The sequence below is a fragment of the Scylla paramamosain genome, chromosome 21 (assembly GCF_035594125.1).
Source record: "Scylla paramamosain isolate STU-SP2022 chromosome 21, ASM3559412v1, whole genome shotgun sequence".
In the NCBI taxonomy this organism is placed as follows: domain Eukaryota; kingdom Metazoa; phylum Arthropoda; class Malacostraca; order Decapoda; family Portunidae; genus Scylla; species Scylla paramamosain.
The window spans coordinates 2,188,956-2,203,704 of record NC_087171.1 but is presented as its reverse complement, the minus strand read 5'-3'; the positions used below and the strand labels follow the sequence as shown (position 1 = coordinate 2,203,704).

The 14,749-nt window shown below is 38.9% G+C and overlaps 1 long non-coding RNA gene across 1 annotated transcript in view; it reads right to left on the bottom strand.

Moving 5' to 3' along the window:
• Nucleotides 1-5,406: 5,406 nt before the first annotated feature.
• LOC135110853 (uncharacterized) overlaps nt 5,407-14,749 on the bottom strand; it is a 54,739-nt gene continuing 45,396 nt past the window's right edge. The window contains exon 3 of the long non-coding RNA XR_010273464.1: nt 5,407-13,614. This is a non-coding gene — a long non-coding RNA (uncharacterized LOC135110853). The remainder of the gene's footprint in view (nt 13,615-14,749) is intronic.

The following is a 14,749-nucleotide window of genomic DNA, read 5'->3' as shown; positions in this document are numbered from 1 at the left end:
GGGGAGAGCGAGCTGCTCTCCTGACCAGTGACGAAGAGGAGGACAAGGACAAGGGCCTTGGGGACGACGAGCCCCTGGTGATGGAGGATGATGGAGACCTGGACCTGAGAGAGCCTGAGCCGCTGGTGATGGAGGAAGGTGGAGCGGATGAGTTGTGTCCCTTGGAGGGGGCACTGGCGGATGTCGACGCTGGACCTGTAGTAGGGAGACCCAGACGGGAGCGGCATCCACCCAAATGGAGTGAGGATTATGTTCTTTGTTGATTTTTGATATACCTAAAGTTGAAGTATTATTTTCTTGTTTTTGGGGGTGTATCTGTAACCTAAAGGGAATAGAGAGAGTTGGGGAGCGAGGGCGCTCAGTCTCTTTACAGGAGGGGGTAGTGTCACGAGAGGGCAAGATCATGAAGATACCCAGACTGAGTCCCAGCTGAAGTGGAGGATGACGTCACACTACGTCACCTCGCCGGCCGCCTACCCTGGGGCTCGGGAGTATCACGTGACGTGTAGCAGCCCTGGGATTGGTGGCGGAACAGTTTGGGAGACAGAGTGGCGGGAGAACACTGGTGAGGGAAGAAAGCCCGCGCGTCGCCGACACTGCCTCCTGTACTTGTATGTGCCTTTGTGAGCTGGAGCGAGGCGTCAAGAAGCCTTCCGAGGGTCGACAAGAGGCCCGGGGTGCCGAGCTACAGCATAGGACTACTGTGTAGTGTGAGCAACGGAGAATAGAGGGCCAGAAGCCACAAGTGTGTTTTACTACTCGCCTTCTGAGGGGAGCCAGGGGAGAACACGGAGCGCCGCAGGGTAAGTTCACCGTCACGTATGCAGGAAGCACCGGACCCTAAAAGTGTAAGTGTGACTGCCCACGGGGTGGTGAAGTTACAATATATATATATATATATATATATATATATATATATATATATATATATATATATATATATATATATATATATATATATATATAATTCACTTTAATCAAAGTTTTAGAATTACAAGTGAGTATATCTAATAAAATAAAAATATGAGCTTTAAATATTTAAAATCACAGATTTGAGTTTATAAAATTGTTGCAGATTGCATAAGGCATCAGTTACTGTTGCTTCAGCAGCAAATCAAATGGGAAACACTTCATTGCAGGGTAGTGTTTTTTATTTAAGTTTTATTTTATTGTTATTTTATACTTTGACTTTATTATGCTTAATTTTGGTTTCATACATACAAATTTATATTTCTTCTGTGGCATCTAAAATATATCAGTCATGCAAACAAACATTGTTTTTAAAAATGTTTGGAATTAAATTAAACTAATGGTATTTAATCTTTTCATCCATTTACATTATTCCACTATGTAATTCTTTAACAGATACTAAGTATTACATACTATTGTTCTGACAAGTGAATCTATAAATAGTTTTTGTGATCATACAGAAAAAGCCAAAGAGTGAGTCTAAAAATAATTATGAAGAAAACAAAGGTGATCAATATTTACATGATAAACCATGAAATTAAAGCAGAAGGTGAAGTAATTGAGAACGACCATGAATTCACACATCAACTTAGGACGGAAAACTGGTATAAAATCAGATCATGAAAAGAAAGTAGAAGAGCAATATCAGTAGTTTCAGTAAGTGAAACAATGTTATGGAAAGTAGGGGAGGATAGTTGGCACACTCTTTACTTTCTCAGTGGTGAAAAAAAATAGAAAGAATTTTTGTTTGTTTATGCTTTAATTGAAAATACAAACATTCATCTTACTTTTCATGAAATAAAAACATGGTTTTATTTCCATACCAAAGCTCTGCATTACTTAAAAAAAAATAACAAGTGTGCCAGCATATTCCATATGAGGGGTAAGTTGGTACACACTATGGGGTAAATTGGTGCATCACATATAAATAGCAAATTAGATGTATGCAATTGTAAGTTTAAATACAGAATATATGTAAAGCTAAATTTCATGAAGATTCAGTTCAAACAATAGAAAAAAAAAATCTTACTGAGGAAAGTAAGTTCAATTTTGTCTGAACCATCTCTGAAAATACAAGATAAAAATTTGTTTAGGAAGCTAAATAATATATGTATCACATACATATATCACAAAAGTCATCTAAATCAAATATAATATGAAAAAAGATAGGTAATAAATAGGCCAGTGTTATTCATATATAGTTGATACTGTGCCAATTTGACTCATTTTCTTTGAGCCAACTTGCCCCATCCATACAACTAATCTAAGCAATTTTTGTATAGATTAAGAAACCTAGTATAATCTGTTTCAAGGGTAAACAATCCTTGAATCCTAAGACAAATTATGGCTAAAAGGAATATCACTCCTCTCTAACTAGCTGCATATTACAACAAACAATATATGAATAAGTAAGTGAAAATTTACTTACCAGCATCAAAATTCAACTTTTCCTCATTCCAATCAAATCATGCAACCTTCTAACATGGCTGCATGTTGGTGAGTGAAATCCAGTAAGATAATTAACTGCTGTGATGTGATGTGATGTGATGTGCTATGCTATCAAGTGGTAAATAGTGGAATTATTTCAAATGTGCCACCTTACCCCTGTTGCCAACTTGCCCTGGTCTCTGCTATTCTCCTATTATTACGTGATGAAAAGAGAGAAGCTACTTTATGTACTGAAAATTAAGTATAAGACTCAAAATGTGACAAAGTGCTGAGAGAAATTTAGAGATCAAGTAAACTAAATCATATAGAAATCTACAAATGCTGAAATAAGAACAGATCAAGAAAGATGAATATTGTTCCTCTTGCCAATCACAAAATTATGACCACTGAATTATGACCTTGACACCTGCCCATCCTCTACTCACTCTGTATGCCATATTGAAGGTCATCCATCACTCGTCAATTTGGCATCCTGGAGCCCAACAGCCCCTTCTGGTGAAAGTTTAGCAAGCCCCTAACACTTTCAACTTTGACCTACTACCACCACAGCCCACCAGATCTCACTCCCCTGATGTGACATCTTCTACATGTTTGCCCTTTGTATCCCTGGATTCCTTCCCAAGCACTCTGCCAGCTTCCTAATAGCTCCTATGTTCCTGGAAATCAATAGATCCCTCTTCCACCATCATCACCACCACCTGAAAATCTACACAGATGGCTTCAGATATGACTTGTCCCCTCCTTCACATCATTGGCACTATACAACCCTCACACCTCAATATGCAAGATTTGGAGATTTCCACAAGAGATAGGTGTAATCACTGCTGAGCTCTACACCATCCACCAAACCCTCACGTACATCAGCACCTCCTACACTAAGGATAGTACTGTGATCTATACTGACTTCCTCTCCCTCTCCACCACCATCAATATCTCTTCCACGATCATCACCACCACCTGAAAATCTACACAGATGGCTCCAAATATGAATTATCCCCTCCTTCACATCAGTGGCCCTCACACCTCAATATGCAAGATTTAGAGATTTCCACAAGAGATAGGTGTAATCAAAGCTGAGCTCTACACCATCCACCAAACCCTCACATACATCAGCACTTCCTACACTAAGGATAGTACTGTGATCTATACTGACTTCCTCTCCCTCTCCACCACCTCCTTTCCTGCCATCCGCTTTCATTATTGATCCTTCTCCACAACACACAACAAACCCTCTTGGATCTCATCAGTGAGAGCTGAAAGATAACTCTTCAATGGGTACCATCACACCCAGGTATTCATGGCAACAGGATCATAAATGCCACTGCCAAGATGGCCCTTAAAAAATTAATACAAACCCTCACCCTCTGCCACTCTCCTTTGCAAAATGTCTCATCTCTCAAACCTGACTTTCTGTCAGGGATAACACACTCCACAAAACCCTGCTTTCTCCCTACAGCCATCTACACAGAAAAAGTTCTGGAGACCATAGAGCACTCCTGCTGCAGAGCCCACACTTCCACTCACACTGCATTACACCCCCCATCACAACGCCAGGCTCTGGGCATCACCTTCTACTTGCCCAGCCTACCAGTGGCAGCAAGTGTCCAGTCTTCAACATGACCCACTGTAATTCACTTCACCTGTGCCTTCCTGAGGAAGACAGGAAAACTACTGCACCTGTGATAGGTTTCTGTCAGAGCTCATAGGATTCTCAGAGGATTGTCACATCCCATACATCATGACTAAGACCATGCTGTGCTGGGTTGATTGGAAATCCTTTAGTCTAGTAATAAATATACATGGCTTTTCACTTTATTTTTTTTACTACATTCTCTTATAATGAAGCTTAAAAGATCATACAATAAATACAGAAGTAAGTCTTCAGTACCTCAAATACAGTTAATCATCCTCTAATGCAAGTTTCTGTAACACAAATCTTTTGTCTAATGTAGCTTAAAAATGCAGAAGAAAAGTTACTTCTTACACAACCAAGATTCACTCTGATGCAACTTTTCAAAATGCATAACACTTTCCCACTTGCCACCACCTCTCAGTGGCTTGTTCACCAGGATAGTAAAGTAAGACTCACAAGTCATTCATTCAAACTGAACAATGCTTTTCCCTGAAACGATGCTGCCACACAGTGTCACACCAGCCCAAGTGGCCCCACTACTCCTATGCTGCAGTGGCCAACCACCCCAACCTCATCACATGCACTCATTACTTTGGATGAACCCTGATTTTTTTTCCACTTCATTATTTGCTCTTTGATTATAGTGTTAATTATTTGTTCAGTGACTGTATAATAACATGTAAGCATATATAGTTTGAAAGGTTATAAACTTATTATTATTGCATTTGGGTGAGTTGTTGTGCACTAACATCAAGAAGCCTTACCTAGAAAAATCATAGTTTTGCCCAATATTGTGCACCCTGAAGTACTATGATATATTCCACAGAAAAAAACTTGCAATATACACTGGTCAACATGGTATCTTATTTTTCTTTATTTAAAATGGAAAAAAAAATTGGTTCTGAATATGAATTTTCAGTATATGAACTGAACAAATAAACTTGTGCTCAGAAGTTATATGTTTATAAGTAAATCAGATGTTGAGGAATATAAGGATGGCTTTTAATATCCTGAGCAACAATAGTGAAAAATGATCACCATAGTGATTAGACCAAAACTGAAATATATTAAGGTTGTGTGAATCTTCACAACAAAAAAAAATATGAAAAAACAGGAGAAAATACAAAGAACAAGAAATTAAATGGTGCCAGTTAGAAAACTTAACTTGTGAAAAAAATAACAAAGAAAATGATTTGTTAACAACTGAGGACAGAAGGGAAGGGAGAGCTAATTAATTATGATATATATATATATATATATATATATATATATATATATATATATATATATATATATATATATATATATATATATATATATATATATATATGTAAATTGATTAATATGTTGGAAAACTATGTATATGGGTGATAAAGAAAACTGAAACAAAAGATAAGTTTCAGCAGTACATAAAGTACAGGTTTCTCCATATGTAATTTCTCCAAAAACCTTCCCACTTCCATACTACTTTCCTCCTTTTGAATTCACATGTGCTTGATATCTTTGGTTCGGTCCCACATAGGAGTTAACCCACAAAACAGTTATCTGTGATAATTTTTCCAAAACCAGGTCAAGGAGGATTTAGGATAGGTATAATAGTGAAAAGGATAAGAGAAGACAAACTCTATTATATAAAGTAGTATGGGTTAAAGGGACAGCCAATCAGATGGGGTCTAGTGGAGGAAGAAGAGGGAGTCTGCAGAGAAAGGGACATGATGCAGGTCATTGTGTTAGTCCCACATTCTCTTTCTGGCTATAACTTGTAGACAGGACAGACCTCCTTGCTCCTGCCTTCTGTGCTAAGCCAGGTTGTCGCCCCTGTGCTCCCAACCCTCCAGCAGACACAGTGGCCATAATGAAAAAGTGGCAACTAGAGTGCCAACTACAGTAGTGTGAAGGCTGCAGCTCATCACAACAGCAGCTACCACAGTCACCAACTCCCCAACCCCCAACACAACCTTAACCACCATCACAATTTGAACCCTCTCTGCTGGGGGTGATGTCTACCATCACTGTGAGGACACTGGAACTGGCATCAAAGACCCAAATGCATTCCTCCACCCACCACCATTCACCAACTCATAGCTAAGCACTACCAGAGTTTTCATGTCTTCTCTTAGGTTAGTTAGGTCACCATCCAAAGCAGAGGGTATAGTCAGGCAGGGTCATAAGTTATTTATTTATAGTTTTTGTATTTGTGTAAAGTAAATCATCAATATCACCAGCTCAATTTTCTTAATGTCTTCCCTCCCCTTGGTAGTGAAACTCCTGGTTTTGGTTATCTGGATGATAATTCCTAATATGTGACAGGGTAAGTCAGCACACATACAGTAAACTAAAAGTGATAGCAGCAAGGAATATACTCATACATCAAATTAAGGATGGACCACATAAAAATAGCTCTAGCCCTGTATACTACATATGTACAAATAGGAATCACACACACACACACACACACACAAACACAAACACACACATTCGAGTCGTCGTCGAGTAAACAAGCAGTGATCCAAGCTCCAGCAAAGAAAGATTTTGTTCGACCATAGAGCCTAGAATGTGTTCCTCCCAGGTAGGAGCTGTGCTCAAGTAGAGTTGTCCTGTCTCCAGAAATAAATAAATAAGGGAAAATTTAAGTAATAACAGAGGTAATAAAATGAGTAAAAGCTCCAGCAAGGCAGACACCATAGGTGGGAGCAGAGTGTTGCCAACAGGGTCACCATTCCAAGGATTTGAAGAAGATAATGAACCACATGATAAAATGCAAGGAAGGAAAGTGGCTTTGATGGAGGGGATGATCAGTGACCTCATTGAAAGAATGAAAAAAAAATAGAAAAAAAAAATAACATGACCTGGAAGAGGAAAACAAAGAATTGAAAACACTATGTGCTCATCTAAAAACAAAATTGAAGGAAAAACAATGATATTGTTAAAAAACAGGAAAATGAAGTGATAGGGATGAAAAATCAACATCAAATCTGGAGGAAGGAAAAAGAGGAAGAAAAAGTTAACTTTACAGAAATCATAGCAGCGCAAAAGAAGGGAAAGACAGATTTAAGTAAGGAAACTGTAAAAGTGATCAAACAGAAGAAATCAATGGTAAGGGACACAGTGGAGAAAAAGAAATGTATTGTTATATATGGATTAAAAGAGGAAACAGAGCCAGTAAGATACTAGAGGGAAAGAGAACAAAAAAAGGTAGCAGAGGACGTTGTAAGAAATATACAGAGAGAAGGGATGTGAAACTGAGGAAATACATAGACTGGGGAAATATATAAAAGTAGGAGAGCGACCACTGAAAGTAAAATTCAGGGCACAAACAACAGCCATGGAAGTTATATCAAACGTGTGGAAACTGGACAAGACAAAGCAATACAGGAAAGTTTGGATAAAGAGGTGAGGAGGATGGAGAATGAGGAGGAGAGACTCAAGGTAAGTGATCTAATAAAAGAAGCAAAGGCAAAAAACGAGAATAGAACAGAGGAAGAGAAAAAAAAGTTCTATTGGAAGGTAAAGGACAAGAGGCTCAGGAAGTGGTATCTCACAAAAAAAAAGAAAAGAAAATGTGAATAAGGTATGGAAAAATAAAAAGTGGACAGTGGCATATACAAATGTAAATGGCTAAATATCAACATTGCGAGAATTGAATAATTATATTAAGATAAAGCAGCCTGACATCATGGGTATTACTGAAGTTAAACTAAATGAGACAACAGAAAATATAGGAATTGGTAATAGTAATTATAATGTGTGGATAAAACATAGAAATAATAAGAAAGAGGGAGGAGTCATGTTACTTACAAAGAAGAGTATAACAGTGGAAGAGGTTGCAATGGGAAAAGGAATGGCGGAAGTAATCAGAATTCAAACAAAAAGGAAAGGAGAAGGAAGAAGAGATTTTGCAGTGGTTTATGCACCCCCCATAGACAAATGCATGGACACAAGAGGATTATAAATTATTGTTAAGTGATACTAGTAACTGCTTGGAGAGAATACTGGCAGAGAGTAATAATATAACACTTATGGATGACTTTAATTTCAAGGAGGTATGCTGGGAAGAGTGGACCACGGATGAGGGAGAAGAGTCATGGGGATATATGCTTCTAAATTTAATAATGACAAATACTATGACCCAATGGATTGGAGAGAATACAAGATTTGGGGATAATGAAGAGGCTTCAAGGCTAGACTTGTTGTTTACATAGGAAATGGACATCATTGAAGGAATAAATTATCAGTGCCCACTAGGTAAAAGTGACCATCTGTTAATTGAATTCTGTATAGGCAGTGGTCCAATGGAAAATAGGAATGAAATTTACAGGAATGAGAGATATAATTACAGGAAAGCAGATTTTATCAGGTTGAGGGAATATTTTGCAGAGGCTAAATGAAAACAACTGTTGAGGGCAAGCAGTGCGCAGGAAAAGTGGGACATATTTATGGAAATTTATAATGAAGGGGTCAGTAGATATGTACTGAAGATCAAAACAAAGGAAGTGAAAAAGAAAAATGACTGGTTTAATATGAGATGTATAACAGCAAGAAAAGAAAAAGAAGCAGCATGGAATAGATTGAGAAAAAAAAAGAGGAAGTGAGAAATGGGAAGATTTCAAGAAGGCAAGAATTAATATATCAGAATCCTGAGAGATGAAGAAAGGAATCATGAGAAAGATATAGTTAACAAATGCAAAGATGAGCCGAAGTTATTCTTCAGATACGTGAATGGGAAGATGAAAAACAGGCATACAATATATAAATTAATGAAAGATGACATTACATACAAAGATACACGGTTATAAGCGGAATTAATGAACAAGTGCTTCCAGTCAGGATTCACCAAAGAAAGCAAATTTGAAGGAGAAAGAGACAATGTGATGAGAGAGATACACGTGGACATAAGTGAAATTAAGAAGATTATGAAAGATTTGGAAGTAAGTAAGGCTCAAGGACCAGATGGAGTGTCCAACTGGATACTTAAGGAATGTTGTGAACAACTGGCAGAAGGTATACACAATACCATAGTATGTTCTTTTAAGGAATAAAAAATTCCTCTAGACTGGAAGAGAGCCAATATTGTGCCCATTTTCAAAGGAGGTAATAAAGAAGATCCATTGAATTACAGACCAATGTGCCAACAAGTGTGGTGGCAAGAATAGTAGAAAGAATAGTTAAAAACAGAGGGATGGAATATTTAGAAGAAATACATACATTGACTAACAGACAATTTGGTTTCAGAAGAGGAAGATCTTGTGTCACTAATTTAGTGAGCTTTTATAGTAGAGGAAATGATATAATTCAAAAGAGTGAGGGTTGGGCAGACTGTGTTTATTTAGACCTAAAAAAAATATTTGATAAGGTATCACACCAGAGACTGCTATGGAAAATTCAAAATATACGGGGTTTGTAAGGAAACACACTGAATTGGATTACAGACTTCTTGAGGGATAGAGAAATGAAAACAGTAATAAAGGGAGAAAAAACTGAATGGTGTAGAGTTACAGGTGGAGTACCACAGGGGACAGTCTTAGCCCCCCTAATTTTTTTTTTTCTTTTTTTATGTAGGAAGGACACTGGCCAAGGGCAACAAAAATCTAATAAAAAAATCCCCACTGAAATGCCAGTCCCATAAAAGGGTCAAAGCAGTGGTCAAAAATTGATGAATAAGTGTCTTGAAACCTCCCTCTTAAAGGAATTCAAGTCATAGGAAGGTGGAAGTACAGAAGCAGGCAGGGAGTTCCAGAGTTTACCAGAGAAAGGGATGAATGATTGAGAATACTGGTTAACTCTTGCATTAGAGAGGTGGACAGAATAGGGGTGAGAGAAAGAAGAAAGTCTTGTGCAGTGAGGCTGTGGAAGGAGGGGAGGCATGCAGTTAGCAAGATCAGAAGAGCAGTTAGCATGAAAATAGCAGTAGAAGATAGCTAGATATGCAACATTGCGGTGGTGAGAGAGAGGCTGAAGACAGTCAGTTAGAGGAGAGGAGTTGATGAGACGAAAAGCTTTTGATTCCACCCTGTCTAGAAGAGCAGTATGAGTGGAACCCCCCCCCAGACATGTGAGGCATACTCCATACATGGACGGATAAGGCCCTTGTACAGAGTTAGCAGCTGGGGGGGTGAGAAAAACTGGCGGAGATGTCTCAGAACACCTAACTTCATAGAAGCTGTTTTAGCTAGAGATGAGATGTGAAGTTTCCAGTTCAGATTATAAGTAAAGGACAGACCGAGGATGTTCAGTGTAGAAGAGGGGGACAGTTGAGTGTCATTGAAGAAGAGGGGATAGTTGTCTGGAAGGTTGTGTTGAGTTGATAGATGGAGGAATTGAGTTTTTGAACAATACCAAGTTTGCTCTGCCCCAATCAGAAATTTTAGAAAGATCAGAAGTCAGGCGTTCTGTGGCTTCCCTGCGTGATATGTTTACCTCCTGAAGGGTAGGATGTTTATGAAAAGACGTGGAAAAGTGCAGGGTGGTATCATCAGCATAGGAGTGGATAGGACAAGAGGTTTGGTTTAGAAGATCATTAATGAATAATAAGAAGAGAGTGGGTGACAGGACAGAACCCTGAGGAACACCACTGTTAATAGATTTAGGAGAACAGTGACCGTCTACCACAGCAGCAATAGAACGGTCAGAAAGGAAACTTGAGATGAAGTTACAGAGAGAAGGATAGAAACCGTAGGAGGGTAGTTTGGAAATCAAAGCTTTGTGCCAGACTCTATCAAAAGCTTTTGATATGTCCTAGGCAACAGCAAAAGTTTCACCAAAATCTCTAAAAGAGGATGACCAAGAGTCAGTAAGGAAAGCCAGAAGATCACCAGTAGAGCGGACTTGACAGAACCCATATTGGCGATCAGATAGAAGGTTGTGAAGTGATAGATGTTTAAGAATCTTCCTGTTGAGGATAGATTCAAAAACTTTAGATAGGCTGGAAATTAAAGCAATAGGACGGTAGTTTGAGGAATTAGAACGGTCACCCTTTTTAGGAACAGGTTGAATGTAGGCAAACTTCCAGCAAGAAGGAAAGGTAGATGTTGACAGACAGAGCTGAAAGAGTTTGACTAGGCAAGGTGCAAGCACGGAGGCACAGTTTCGGAGAACAATAGGAGGGACCTCATCAGGTCCATAAGCCTTCCGAGGGTTTAGGCCAGCGAGGGCATGGAAAACATCGTTGCGAAGAATTTTAATAGGTGGCATGAAGTAGTCAGAGGGTGGAGGAGAGGGAGGAACAAGCCCAGAATCGTCCAAGGTAGTGTTTTTAGTAAAAGTTTGAGCAAAGAGTTCAGCTTTAGAAATAGATGTGATAGCAGTGGTGCCATCTGATTGAAATAGAAGAGGGAAAGAAGAAGAAGCAAAGTTATTGGAGATATTTTTGGTTAGATGCCAGAAATCATGAGGGGAGTTAGATCTTGAAAGGTTTTGACATTTTCCGTTAATGAAGGAATTTTTGGCTAGTTGGAGAACAGACTTGGCATGGTTCCGGGCAGAAATATAAAGTGCATGAAATTCTGGTGATGGAAGGCTTAAGTACCCTTTGTGGGCCACCTCTCTATCATGTATAGCACGAGAACAAGCTGTGTTAAACCAAGGTTTAGAAGGTTTAGGATGAGAAAAAGAGTGAGGAATGTATGCCTCCATGCCAGACACTATCACTTCTGTTATGCGCTCAGCACACAAAGACGGGTCTCTGACACGGAAGCAGTAGTCATTCCAAGGAAAATCAGCAAAATACCTCCTCAGGTCCCCCTAACTAGCAGAGGCAAAACACCAGAGGCACCTTCGCTTAGGGGGATCCTGAGGAGGGATTGGAGTGATAGGACAAGATAAAGATATGAGATTGTGATCGGAGGAGCCCAACAGAGAAGAAAGGATGACAGCATAAGCAGAAGGATTAGAGGTCAGGAAAAGGTTGAAGGAAGAAGGAAAGGTTGAAGGAAAAAGTTGAGGGGGGTGTCAAGACACTTAGGGTCGTTGACAGAAAGGCAGTCCGACCTGGGGACATTTATGGTCCCCTCCCCAGATGGGGACTCCGAGGCTGCTGTAGGAGTCGCCATGATGATTTTAAAATTTTTGAGTGAAGGGTGTGTGTGTTATTAGGTGCTTGTAGTTTTGTGTGGAGGAAGAGAGTTGTCTTCAGAGGGCAGGCTGTGACTGCCCCCTTGTGTTGTGAGACACAAAGGGAAACGTTCAGTGAGGTCACAGCTGGGTTTAATGATAAGTTCACAGCACCCCCTGAACAGTGCTTTAGACCTCACTGGGAGTAATTATCGTTTCAGCATGTGTCTACTGCCTCATCCTCTGGTGTATGTCAATGATATGGTGGATGAAGTTGACAGCTATATAAGTCTGTTTGCAGATGATGCAAAATTATTGAAAACAGTGGAAAACAATATGGATTGTGAAATATTACAGAAAGATCTAAATAAGATATATAAATGGAGTAAGAAATGGGAAATGGAATTCAGTGCAAAGAAATGCAAGGAGATGGAATTAGGAAAAAGCAAAAGAAGATTGACAAGTTCCTACACCATGGGAGAGGTGGAAATTAAGAAAACCAAAGAAGAAAAGACTTGGGAATTACAATAAGTGATAATCTATCACCAGTAAAACATGTAAACAAAATAGTTGGGAAACATATGAGTTACTAAGAAAGATGAAAGGGGCATTTGCTTACATGGATGAAGAGATGATGAAAAAGTTGATGGAATATGTGATTCAACCAAATCTAGAATATGCCACAATTGTTTGGTCACCCCATAATAAAAAGGAAATAAGGAAAATAGAAAGGATCCAAAGAGCTGCAACCAAATTGGTACCAAGTTTGAGAGATTTAACCTATGAAGAAAGATTAAGGAGATTGAAGCTTCCATCATTACAAGAGAAAAGAGAAAGAGGAGACCTGATTGCTATATACAGAGCTTTAAAGGGTAAAGATCAAGTTGACAAAGAAGACTTATTTGTGTGGGACTCAAGAGCTACAAGAGAACATGGAGTGAAATTGAAGAAAACAGCAAGTAGAAGAGATGTCAAGAAATATGGTTTCCCAAACAGAAGCATAAAAATATGGAACAACTTAGATGAAACAGTGGTACAAGCAAAAAATATTCATGAATTTAAAGTTAAGTTGGATGCTTATAAATATGGAGACAGAACAGCACAAACATAGCTCTTTTCCTGTTAAACACAGCTAGGTAAATACAACTAGGTAAATACACACACACACACACACACACACACCACACACACACACACACACACACACACACACACACACACATCTACATAGTATAAACATATTTCTTGATCCATAAATCACACATATGTCAAAAGATTTTATCAGTAATAATACCTACTGTTTGGATATTTTCTATCATTGACAGAGTGGTCATCACTCTATGCATTATAGTAATGCCTTACAACTGAAGAAAGGCATGTTATGAGTGGTAGAAGAGTTGTGAAGGAGCATCCTTTAGTAATCAGTGGCCATATAAACTTGCTGTTGATACTTCATGTTGTCTGGATTGACTAGACATTCCAGGCCATTGTTAGGTTTCCGTACAGCATGGAATCTGTAAGTAGAATATCTTTGTCATAGCTAAGATGACTTTTAGCAGTAAGCATTTGTTACATTAGACCTGCATTTCTTAACACAGGCTGCTAGTACCTAAGGATGCGCAGAAATTAATTCTAAATATCACACACTAAGCATCCTGTACAAGCAAAGTACCTTCCCTTTGAGTCAACTTTCTACATGGCACCACATGCAAATGTTGTGGTGGAAGATCCATAGGAAAGGGTTACTTCTATACAGTAAGGTGTACAACACCCAACTTATATCCAGTACTTAAGGACTACCAGGTAACAGAGGCAAGTGTGCAAGGAGACTGGCCATCTGTCTTGTCCTGCTTGGTATCAAATCTGGAGTCTCTTGGTATACTATTCATTATGCTACAGAATACAATAGTGTAAGATGTGTATGTGCCTCACACCATTATTCCTCTGTAATCATTAGTGAAATGTTCAATAGTTTCCTATCTGCATGAAAACATATGTTATATATGTAAGTATCAGTACTCAGTTCTGCATAAAACCTCGAGCTGATGTTCACTTGTTAGTAGAGTGCAGTTTACCAACTCATTGCCTGCGGGTGTCATTCATTTAATGGAGATGGACACACATAGATGTGCAGGGAGGTGACTGAGTTAAATATCTGAATTTTCTAGAAGAAACTGAATATCATAGTGCCAAGTTAATTGCATGTGTTGTTTATGAATATTGCAATATGATAAATATGTTTTATACCAGTGTATAATGTTATTTTATAAGAAATGGAGACTGAGAACCTGTTTGCAGTTCTCAAGGTCATGCCTACCTCATCAATAAATGTCAGAGAGAGAATTACCTTTCCTTGACCCTATGATGATGGATGTGATCAGTAAAACAGATGACGTGAGAGCTAATGAAGGCCTGCTGGTGCAGCTATAGTAAGAACTCGTCACCAGAAGTAAGAAATTGACTCTATGTGAGATTGTACCAGCAGTGAGTCACGGGACGAAGGAATGCTGACATAAGCCTATTGGTTGACCTCAATGGGTCTGGGGTCAGCACTTCTATCATTGACAACAACCACTCCCTTCTACCCACAGTGCCTTGCCAGAATCTTGTATGGTCACAGATGAGAAAGTATATAAGTATAGATGTGCA